Raw genomic sequence first — 13,233 nt, forward strand, 5'->3', positions numbered from 1 at the left:
TGTGACAAGTTAACTGTTAGTTAAAGTTAACTAACCTTCGTGCAACTTTACGTAAACAAAACCATATAGATTCGTTATACACAATGCGTCGTATTAGAGATACATGTATGCCAAGTTTCAAATATTGAAAATCGTCTATATATTAGTGAATTCAGCAATCTATGGTTTGTCTTACAACAAACATTAATGCTGGGAATCGTTTGAAATAAACATACATGTATATGACAAAAAAAAAAAAAAAAAAAAAAAAAAAAAAAACTACCGTAGAAAAGTTACCCTTGGGTTTTTTGAGATTTTTTTTGTTTTGTTTGTTTTTGCTTTACAAATGAATTATATCAGCCTTAACTTGGAATTTATAGAAATCAAAACACGTGCTTTAGATAATGATATTTACACCAAGCAATTACCCCCTGAATTTGATAATGCTAGGACTTTCACAACAATTGAAGAAGAAAAAATGCAGAGATTTATACTTAAATTTCAGTAATTCCCTGCTGATCTAATAAGTTTTATGTGTAAGCTAAATACAGCGAAAATTAGCATCGGTGAGTTTGCGATACATTAAAGGTCTTCCGCGTTGGTAATCATATAGACAAGCGCTCAATCCACAAAAAACCCAGCTTAAACGTAAGCAGGTTCTGTTCAAAATTTTTTTAAGACCTGTATATTTCTTATATACGTGTGTTCCACGAGCGTATGTTCTCTTCATAGATAAATCCTTTAAAACTTTGAAATAGACACCCAGTTAAATATATTTTCAACTGCACCGTTAATTAAAGTAAGTTTAAAATAAGCAATGTATAAAAATAAATTGCATGTTTACATTGAATTCATCGTGGCAATGCATGCAGTCCCTCGTGCAGTTTGCCTTGTCACAATTAATCCGTGCATCGTCTGCAATTTTGTAAGGAATTGTGTATTGATTTTAGTTTTGAGAAAGATAATTCCAGGCACACATGATGACATCGATGACTGCCTTCTAAACATTTCAGATACATTGATTAAACCCACAACTTACTCAAGGAGATGCTTTACAAGAAAATACCACAAATTAATTGACTGAGGCGTCTTACGAGATTCTGATGCGTTTTTAACATCGTTACTGAAGTTTTAATCAATGAGTTGGTTGATTCTAGAGTTTCAAAATTGCAAGCTTGATTACGAAAATAAATTTTAAAAAAAAGAACAGTGATTGAATATGCTGTTTTAGAACTACAATGCTGGTTTTGTTAATCGATTTCAGAGAACTTAAATGTGGACGTTTATCTGTTACAAAATGGAGGACTGGTACACATACTAGTATATACTGTGTTGCTTAAAATCCCTGAAACAAAAACTAACACAATACCGGATACGTTGTGACTTTGATCTAATCTACCTATTTTGGGGGTGGGTGGGGTGGGGTGGGGTGGGGTAGTTTTTGTTTTAAGATAACATCTATATAACGGGTATTTCACATTATTACTATTATATCTGTTCTATGTCTCCGTTCGGGTTTTTTCCTTCTCTATTTTTATCCAATCTACACAATTTCTAAATCCTTGTATATAACATTTTCGTTTGGTTTTGTCAGGAAGGGAAGGGGGGGGGGTAATCAAGCTTCTATTTTTATCCAATTTGCACAATATATGACATTATCGTTTGGTGGTCTTGTTGTAGGAAATTTGAATACTAGTATGTTACATCTTTTATTTTGTACAATCGGCACAATGTCCGCATCCTTGTATATGCCATTTCCGTTTGGTCTCGGTGTGTGTATGTTTGTGTAGGGGGGAGGGGATTCAGCTTCTATTTTTATCCCATTTGCACAATATATGACATTTCCGTTTGGTCTGGTAGGAAATTTGAATGTTTTTCCGCTTCTTGTTTGTCCTGTACAATTTCCCCATCCTCGTGTATGATATTTCCCTTTGGCCTTGACTGTGTTCCAATTTGCTGCCTCATACAAGTCGCTTCTTTCTGAATAAAACAATGTCTAATTAAAGTAATAAATTTACTAATATGGCATATTTAATTAATATCTTTGACAGGTTATGCAATTCGACCAAAACTTCATGCTTCAAAATTATTTGAGAAAGAATTGAAAAAAGTTTCCTCTCGGCGACATTAACATAGCGGCCATTGTGTGTGACATTTAGATCTCTGTGGCAATAATAAATGTTCTATCTAAATCATCTCAACGTCCGTACAATCATCAGTTTATCAGTGCATAAGGGACACATGGCAATTTACAAACGAGAAACAATTTTGAAGCTGCCAAAAAGATTTGATTACATTTCTATGGTCGTTACAACGATCTACATTGTAGTTCGTCAATACAACCTATCATTGGGTCAAATGCTGTCTGACGTGTTTCATACCCATTGTTAGGCCGTTCTTGGCACACTGATTTTGACTACGGATAACTCCGTTTACCTGATCAGGATATAGGGCTGACAGTGGGTGTGGCCGGTCGACAGGGGATGCTTACTCCTCCTATGCACATGATCCCATCTCTGGTGTGTCCAGGGGTCAGTGTTTGCCCAACTATCTATTTTATATTGCTTACAGGAGTTATGAGATTGATCACTGTTCGTTATTTTCACCTTTCATTCGGATGCATGTGGGCAATACATACTATACTATCTAAATATTTTTGGAAATTGAAATGTGTTTCATATTACTTTGCATTATAAAATTTTAATGAAATTCATTAGTGTGTTATGTTACATTGAGCGCTAACTACAAAATGTACAATTGTATTCTACAGTTTCGAATACCACACCTTCTCTCAGTCTCAGGGGGACACGATTTGTAGTACGCTACACCATGCATTTTTAAAATACCTAGTGGTATGTACAATGTATGTTGCAAATTTAAAATTTGTAGATATGACCTGTGTATAAATTATGGCATCTCTAGGCCATCAATGTTCGTAGAATCTGACCCTGCTTGACAGTAGCGGAGAAAATATGGTCAATACCAATATTTTATACCATTTAGTAGGGCGAGGAATTGCTCCCAAGTTTTAAAATGCGAATTCAATTGCAGTATATGAATATTCATAAGGCTGGAATTCGTTTTAAAGTCTAACCATATTCCAGGGTTAAGCTTTTTAAAAAAGGACAAAATTAGGTTTGTGAATTAGAACATTTGATCAAATCCTTTTTGTAGTAAAATCAGCAAAATATTAAATAATAAATTTCAATCAATAACCTTTCAAGTATTTGTACAAATAATTGACATGCAATGTATTTTTAGATTCTGATTGCAATGCACTGATAAACTTATTCTGCGCATGACTGAGATTCTGCATATCCGTAATTTTTGTTTAGATTTCATTTCCTATTTAAATATGTAAATATCCATTTATACAGATTTATTCACCATTTTAATTTTTTTTAACATGCAAACAGTTTAGCTCCCTTCCCCAAACTTCTCGGAAAAAAAGCGAATGGCAGCCTGCTTCACTTTAAATCACGTACGATGGTGCAGAGGTTTTCAAAGTTTAAAACCGCCACGGTGGCCGAGAGGTTATTCTCTTTAGAGAAGTCGAGAGGCATAGCCTTCATCGACTTCATTCATGTTTTGATTCTTGAAAACGTGTAAATGCCGGAGTCGGTGACGATTTATGCTTCGACCGACGTTTCGACTCAGATGTGCCTGGATTTACGCAATAGACAACTTGTTTTCAAACATTTAACAGTAATGCACAAAACTGTCACAAGGAAATCAACATTTATTTGCTTTTAATCCATTTTCAACATGCCCCTGTCCCGGGTTTAAAGCACAACTCTGATTACGTCAGCCTGCTTTTCTCTTAACTGGTCCCCTATTGTAACAGCTCCCAAGACCAGTTAACGTAAACCCGGGACTGGGGACATGTTGAAAATGGATTAAAAGCAAGTAAGTGTTGATTTCCTTGTGACAGTTTTGTGCATTACTGTTAAATGTTTGAAAACAAGTTGTCTATTGCGTAAATCCAGGCACATCTGAGTCGAAACGTCGGTCGAAGCATAAACCGTCACCGACTCCGGCATTTACACGTTTTCCAGAGTCAAAACATGAATGCTTGCGAAGATAAGTCGATGAAGGATATGCCTACTGACTTCTCTGAAGAGCGTTCGCCCCTCATGCGGAAGACCGGGGTTCGAATCCCGGCCGCGACAGACCTAAGTCGTTAAAACAGGTAGTGACAGTTCGCCAAACGCTCGACATCAGGTGTGAATGTCACGGGTCCTCGGAGATGACCTTAAAAACGGATGCCCCGTGTCACAGTAGGTGTGGCACGCTAAAGAACCCTCACTGCTCAATGGCTGTAAGCGCCGAGTATAGGCCTAAATTTGAAGCCCTTCATCGATCTTGGTGACGTCTCCATATGAGTGAAAAATCCTCGAGCGAGACGGTAAGCAAGATACAATCAATCAATCAACCAAAGTTTAAAATCCAAGGCCTGAAGGGCTCGACTCGTCCACGATTTCCAACAAGAGGTGGTGGTGGTGAAGGTATATACAGCACCACCTTATAAGCTTTAATTCTGTCAGAATCTTGGTAAAACAAAATGTACAAGCATAAGTATTATGCTTAACTATATATATCTTTGGAATTTCAACGTCACAAACCAGGAACACGACGCATCGGCTTGAGGAATTTACCCATGAAAGCTTCAAAAGTTGTGTGACTGTGAAAAGAGAAAGTTCAAGGTCAAACTCTAGTCACTATCCATGGTACCCAGCACATCTGCATGAGATGATCACCTATGAGTTTATGTCAAATATCAAAAGCCTAACGCAAAAAACAAAACAATAACAGCTGGGACACAATTTGTAGCAGGTGTCGATACAAATCATCCTCTTGAAGTCTTCAAATTTTCCTCCGTTCTATTTGTAAACATGAAGTGTTCCCACAACAACATGAAGTATAACGAAAATCGATTGTATGACGTATGCAATTTGAGTGTGTTTGAGTTCACGGAACTTCCGACTGTATCAGTCCACGGGCTTAACTTTGCCGAATACAAATGTATATCATACATAGCTTTATTAACCATGTTAACAAATCTTAAACTCAATGAATGACATGCAGTGTCTGCTTTCGTACCCGCAGTCTTCTCCCTACTGTATTCAGTTGCAGACCTGCCAGGTCGATGCCTGATTCTAAAATATTTTCACATTCTTTCACAAATATTGTGTGCATTCCATTGACATTATGTACACGGAAGTGATTTTATTTCACAAAACACACTGCCAGTCAAACTACATTCAGTCTCATCGTCGGAAACCCACGGTCGGTTGCTCTCCGTTTAGGGCGACCGAGCGTGGGTTTCCGACGGTGGCTGTGTATGAACTATGATGGTAGTGACGCTATGAATCCCCAGCACGTCAAGGAGTAGCTCGCTTGGCAAAATAAAAACCAAAAAGGTCATTTTGAATATTAGGATGGTACGACAATTATAAAATGATATTACCTAATTAGTAACATTCACTTCTTTAAATATCTACAGTATTTAAACTTACAATTCAAGTATATATTTCCGGTATATACAACATGTCACGCTTAGAAAATGTAGCTAGCGATTTAGCTCAAATAAACGATGGTAACTGTCATTGACGATCGATTGATTGTATCTTGTTTAACGTCTCTCTCGAGAATTTTTCACTCATATGTAGACGTCACCAAGACGAAATGAGTGAAATGTTCTCGAGAGGGATGTTAAACAATATTCAAATCAATCAATCAATAGAACGTGGTACCTCTACAATACAACACCTGGCTGTGTACCGTGGTACATGTACCCCTACAACACAAAACTAAAAAAAAAAAAATGAGCACGGTTGAGGCCTCATATCGCTACGGTATATCCTTGCATCGCCGTCTATGAATTTGATATTAACAAAAATTCCTAACATATTTTCTTACTCTACTTGTATCCAAATATACCTTCAAAACTCCCAGCTTCAAATGATTTCGTTCGTTGACGTAGCCATGTTAGGTGGCCAGTCAATTAGAATCCCGGTTCATTTCCATACTTTCAAAAAAACGTCTAGATGTGAACTAGGTCTAATACCCCAAGAAACATTTTAATTAAATATTTCAAATAATAAATCATCCCAGTTCGGTTAAACAATAATTATTCAAATAGGTAAACTCACGGCTACGCGGCTTTCATTAGTCTGGTGCGGTCTCCATCCCTGCCACACGAACGTAGTAGGCTTTTGTAGGTTTTCAATAATCAAGAACTTATTTTACCTTTAGATATAGTATATATTTTAATTTCTATTAATTCAACGTATTTTAATAAATGAAGACCGAATACATAACTTGTATAAACGATTATTATGAATAGATACCAATAGCAACAGGGTTCGGATTAGACGGCTACCTAACATGGCTACGTCAACGAACGAAATCATTAAATGATGTTGCAGACAAAATGATCACTTTTATTTAAGAGTATATGCCTCTACAACGTTCTTCTGATAATTTAGAAATTTAAATTGATAATGATGTTATTCAATTACAAACATGGTTTAAAAATGGCTTTTGAAATTGAAACCTTCAAAACAAAATCTCTATTTTTCACAAGGAAGAAAAATGTAGACTACATGTAGTGTCATTTAGAATTTGTAAATAAGCACAAACATTTAAGCATTATTTTCCCTCAAGATTTTAATTACCAATGGCAACAATAAACAGGAGATTATGAAGAAAAAAAAATTCAGACTGAATGGTAAAACAATATCGCTGGTGTACATTTCTTTTGTGAGGTCATAATTAGAAAATGCCTCAGGAGTATGCGGAGGATGTATAAATCTAAACAAATCTTTAAAAAATCATCAGAAAAAGCAACTTAATGCAGCAAGAATAGTTCCAAGATCAACTTTGATAGCATCGAGATAATCTCTTTATTTTGGAAACAGATTGAGAACCGCTTCGTTTTAGGAGAAAAACAACATAAATAAAATAATGTTTAAAGCGGACCACAATTTGACTTCAAACTATCTTAAAGACATTTGTCCTAGTACAAGAACACAAGAAACACACTAAATTACAATGTACCTACATGTACATGTAAATGTAAACTTTAGATATATAAAAATTCATTTGTACCAACTGTAATAAAGGAGTAAATTCCCTTTTATGTTTCCCCATGCTGCACAAAATCACCACAGCTCCGTTTATGCTGAGTTTAGATCAATGACATCAACACCAATGTGGAGATGAAATATGTCATTTATTCAAATGACGCAAATAAGGAAAAATATATACATAATATAATAAGGGGATCAGACCAAAAACTATTCACACAATACATAATGACATATCAATCTGCTGATCCCCTAAATTTACGGAAGAACAATATATGCAAAAATTATAAAATTGATTAGGTCTACAGCAAAAAGATGGCATATCAAAAATACAAAGGCCGTAACATATCTTAAAACATATCAATGCAAGTAAGGTAGGAAAAGATGGGGTGGTGGTGGGTGTGCCAAATTTTTTGATGCTATCAATAGCTTCGATGAAGCGAGAATGACCCAAGACTGACTGGTCAGTTACATGTACCGACAGCATCAAAACACGTGACAACGATAATAAATTTTGATTGGTTGTTATCAGACAAGGGGGTAAGATTTGGCCATGGAAAATTTCGGAATTGCGTAACAAGTCTGCCGCAACTGCAGAACTGGGAAAAATTACATAATATGGCACCTGACACCTGCAAGGCCTGGGAGAAGACCAGTAACATTACATATAAAGAAAAATCAAAGCCACAGAGTTACAAACAATTCGAAAAGTATATTAACTTACTAACATTTACATACAAAAAACAGCATTCAACACATAAATGCAATTATTTACATAATTGTTGTTTTATGTTTCCTCATGCTGCACAAACTCACCGCAGCTCTGTTTATGCTGAGTTTAGATCAATAACATCAACACCAATGTAGAGATGAAATATGTCATTTATTCAAATGACGCAAATAAGGAAAAATATATACATAATATAATAAGGGGATCAGACCAAAAACTCTTCACACAATACATAATGACATATCAATCTGCTGATCCCCTAAATTAACGGAAGAACAATATATGCAAAAATTATAAAATTGATTAGGTCTACAGCAAAAGGATGGCACATCAAAAATACAAAGGCCACCAAATGTGAGCGGTCAAACAGAATTTGGCACTCACATTGTGCCATCCAAGGTGAGGTTGTGCACAGAATATTCAATACTTCTCTGGTTTATGTAATATGTAATAAAGAAAATAAACTGAATAACTGTTCACCATATTTAACTGTACCAGCAGTTAAACACTGACCTGGCAATCTTCTTTGCGTTCATAACTGTACACTGTAAATATTATGACTATGATATACATATAAAAATTATCAGGTAGATGGAACCAGCAGGCAGTCATTATATTTAATTTTTTAACCAGAATGACTTGACAAGTAAAATGTATCTAGCTTGTCTTAACAAAAATCAAAAGACTACAGAAATAAACAAAAAACCAACTAAACTATGAAAACAATAAAGCAGTTAAAACACTGACCTGTATTGCACAATTTGTTACAAATATATACATACTATAAACAAGCATATACTGAGAGCAAGAGAGACACCCTTTTTAACTACCTGTACCAATCTTAAATGTAATTTAAGCAGCAGTTAAACACTGACCTGCATCCTAAATCTATAGCAGCAGTTAAACACTCACGTGCAACCTAAATCTATAGCAGCAGTTAAACACTCACGTGCATCCTAAATCTATAGCAGCAGTTAAACACTGACCTGCAGCGGATTAGTATTAACTTACTAACATTTACATACAAAAAACAGCATTCAACACATAAATGCAATTATTTACATAATTGTTGTTGCCTGTTGGAATCAAACGAAGTGGATCTTTTGGGATCTTTATGAAAATATCTGGGAACAAAGATTCACTCCTCTTTATGTCGCATGTGGCAACCGTCGTTTAAACATTATTCATACAAGCTTAGGCACAAGTGTATATTAAACAATGATTAATTCTGTTTTAACATCATTAACAGTCCTTGTTGTACCTGCGGAAACATTGGCGATGAATATCATTACCTTTTTACATGTCCTAGGTATAAAAAAGCCAGAAATATTCTTTTTAATGGTATAATTGGAATTAGCAACTTGCATATTGTCAATGCACATGTTCTTCTTTGGGGTGACAAATTTCCTTAGTAATAAAGAAAACGAAAAATTTTGTTTACTATCATACAATATTTTATGAAACAGAGTGATCGTTGTTATTAATCAATATATGTTGTAAATATTACTTTATTTTTCTATGAGCAATCAAGATGCGCTAGATTAATATTTACAATGACTGTTTTACCATGCACATTGAAATACATTATAACACATGAACATGAATGTGGGAGAGAGCGTTGTAAGTTTTAAAAACTTGTGCTCAATCCCTTTATGAATTCAGTTACACTAAATTTAAAATATGTTCACACAAAAGCATTAATTATCAAGCAGATTTACAACATGAAATGAAAAACTAAAATAAAACTGAATATATTTGAATAATTACCAGAACAAAGAAACTGCACAGATGGAATAAGATACACACACAAAAAAGAAAAGAAATACACGTACGTAGAAAAACGTCAGGCATCAATGTTTGGAATTTATAGCTCTCTCTCTCTCTCTCTCTCTCTCTCTCTCTCTCTCTCTCTCTCTCTCTCTCTCTCATGTAATTTCTAGTGTATCGATAATCGATATATCTACAGCTTAAATTACCTATAACACTTATAAGGTGTATGAATCTTGAGTTAAGATCTTTATCAATCATAATAATAATAAAATTTATATAGCGCCTTATATAAAACAAATTACTCTAAGGCGCTTTACAAGGGCAAAAAAAAAATATGTCGAACACTTTGCAAAGTATTAGAAATCAACGAAATAAAACATTAATTAAGATTTAGAAATTTCCATTAAAAACGGTCATTGACAAAAACTTCTACTATGTAAGAGGCTTAAAAATCTGGGAAAGCAATTTTTAAAAAGTGGGTTTTTAACAGGGTTTTTTTTTAAACGTTAATGTTTTTTGCAGCTTTAATATATTGCGGAAGGTTATTCCACAAACTGGCTGCAGCCCTGCTAAACGTGCGTTCTCCAAAAGACTTTGTGGGAATTTTTGGCACCGTCTCAGTGATGTTTCAGATCTTAGTGGTCGAACTGGGGAATACATGCCAATGAGTTCTTGTAGATATCGGGAACACATCCTGTCAGCGTGCAGAATCATGGTTTAATGTTCAACATAAATATTGATGATTAATGTATTATTTTGAAGGAGAATTGGTGTCAACATGGTGTTAAAGTTATTGGAGATTTTTTGCCTGATGAGTAAACTTTAATCTGTATTTCAAAGTTAAAAAAGTTAATTTTCTCTAGCATTGACATGATTTTTACTTACAAAAACACTGAAGCGTTTAGAATTGATGAGAACATTGCGTTAAAAAAGCTATTTTTTACGAGTACTCGACTATGAAAAATTTAGTCGATGATCGGTATGACCGAGCGGCAGTTAAGTACTCGTTGACATCCCTAATTATTTTTCTTATTTATTACATACTTAGTAATAAATACAGGTTTTTTGCATATGCAATACAGCCTACTTTACAAAAGCCGTATCAGCCCCCGGGGCTGATATTGGTATCAGCCCTACAGATCCGTATCAGACCCCCTTGCGGAACCCCTCTATCCGGAACTCCTCTGGGTTTTTCCCGCTTCAATATTTTGCAGACGAATATAAACAACATGAATATGAACGAACATGAAGGAAGAGAAAAGACTTTTGATTCGTTGGTAAACAGATTAATCGAACTCTATATAATATATGTGTGGATTAAATACCGCTGATGTTGGTGAAAATTCTTACTGTATCACGATGGATTTAGAATCGGTGCAACCCACAGACCCACGTCCTTAAAATTGTGCCAGCGCCTACTGACACAGGGACCGACACACAGAATGACCTTAAAGATACTGGGGATAAATGTACTTTGACTTTGATAAGGAACTAAAAATGCAAACACAAGTAGGAAAACTGATTCGGATTTAAGGAAATGTACTACTTACCTAAGGAAGAGTAACAAATGGAGAAAACCAAAGGAAATCCCGGTCTCGGAATTAGATATGCATCTTGCGAGATATGTTATGAATGTAAAGAAATCATGCAATTGGGGAGGAATATGAACCTGATACACTGAAGTAAATTCAAGGGAGTGTAAATCGTTATTTTTCAGACAAAAATCTGAACATAGATATTATAACAAAGATATGAGAGATATGAGTTCTTGTCAATGTTCATTACGTTTTATTTGTTCAAGTCGACATGTTTTGTATGTTATTACTAAGTATGTAATAAACACAATAAAACATACCCATTTCCATACCACATCCTGTATCAGCCCTCGACCAATATCAGCCCCCGGGCCTTCGGTCCTCTGGCTGATATTGGTGTCTCGGGCTGATACAGGGTGTGATATGGAAATGGGTATGCGTTATTCTCTATTTATCATATACTTGGTAATGATTATGCCGATTCTGCACCGCGCGATGTGGATGACGTCACAATAACTGAAATTGGTCCAAGACCGGTCGGAAAATCCATATCGCATATCAAACTGGCGTGCAAAGATGCATATCAAGCCGGAAAATACGTATTCGCTCGTAACAATCGATGTATCAAAGTTTTTATCATGAGAAATCAAAGTGTTTACTGTGGTAAATCAATGCTTGAGAGGTTTTTAATTGTCATAAAAATGTAAAAACGTAAACAGCATGTGATAAAAAAAAATGTAATTTTAGAAGATTAGTTCCCGGACTCCGTATCAAATTAAAAAACATGCACACATCATAAACAGTATACCGTTCGTACACAATATCTAAGCATTAAAAAAAATCAGTATATGATAAATAGAATATTACATGCTAAAATCCAAATCATATAGCATATCAGCCCTCGGGCCCCATATCGGCTCTCGGGCTGACAATGGGCCACTCAGACTGATATGGGCCACTTGGGCTGACAAGGGGCCACTCGGGCTGATATGGGCCACTTGGGCTGACATGGGACCACTTGGGCTGACAAGGGGCCACTCGGACTGATATGACTGGATTTTAGCATTTAATATTCTCTATTTACTTACCACGAATGTCTCGTATCTATTCATTTTCAATAAAGTTTTGAGAATTGTGTATTTTTCTCCAAAACTGCATTTCCCCCCTTTCTAACATATGTACTTATCATTCATATCATGTCTTGCTGATTTGATAAAGTCTTTCAAGATGTATAATGAACTACCTTAATTAGAACAGTTGCGAATCACGTGACTATGGCATGATCTATTACCCGGAAAATGGCGACGAACGTCAACACAAGGGAAATTTCAAACGAGTAAGGAATCAATCACGAATTTTCACATAACTTATATCAACATTTGAAGGATTTTTGCAGGAACAAATCTATACTAATTTGGTTGTTCTACATACCGTAGAAATAACAGAGAACATTGACACAGTTTTGTTGTTTTCAGTCAAAAACTTTCCGACTACCAAAAAAACTGTCATTGTTATGTGCTTCGGTCACACCTAGAACTACCATTGTAGTATAGATTTGTTCCTGAGAAAATCTTTCAAATGTTGATATAAGTGATGTGACAATTCGTTATTGATGAAGGTGTTACTTATTCGTTTGAATGTTTCCTTGTGTTTAATTTTTCCGGGTAACAAGTCATGCCAAAGTCACGTGATTTGCCACCGCGATTAGGTCTGCTGAACCTTTTGCAAGCAAAATACAGTGTTGAGAGTTGTATATCAATGTGCAACTATCTCCTGTTATGTTTTGAAAAGCAATATAACATGTGAAACAGCATGCTTAACCCATTCGAATAATATAGATGCTTTACAGTCTGTTTTGATATAGTGCGTTTCAACTGTGAGATACATGTATCAAGAAAACACAATATTTATTTTTTTGAAAAAATTACAGCTACTTCCGAAATGTGCGAGTAGATATATTCATTAATGTTTAAATGAGTAGATAAAGGCTTGTTGTTTATAATTCTTGAAATCACAAAAACCTATAGATTTTGATTTGAACAATGCTAATACAAATATCTTTATCAATTACAGTTATTCATAAGGGAATGCAAATTACATATTTCCTAAATAGTAATACATATAGTACAAT

At 35.2% G+C, this 13,233-nt stretch overlaps 1 long non-coding RNA gene across 1 annotated transcript; it reads right to left on the reverse strand.

Annotated features, from left to right (window-relative positions):
• Positions 1-1,675: 1,675 nt before the first annotated feature.
• On the reverse strand, positions 1,676-13,233 carry LOC130050935 (uncharacterized). The gene is made up of 2 exons (XR_008799326.1): positions 7,090-13,233; positions 1,676-1,959 (listed from the first exon to the last, which is right to left on the reverse strand). It is a non-coding gene; the product is annotated as an uncharacterized LOC130050935 (long non-coding RNA).

This window comes from Ostrea edulis, chromosome 10 (genome assembly GCF_947568905.1).
Source record: "Ostrea edulis chromosome 10, xbOstEdul1.1, whole genome shotgun sequence".
NCBI classification, from domain to species: domain Eukaryota; kingdom Metazoa; phylum Mollusca; class Bivalvia; order Ostreida; family Ostreidae; genus Ostrea; species Ostrea edulis.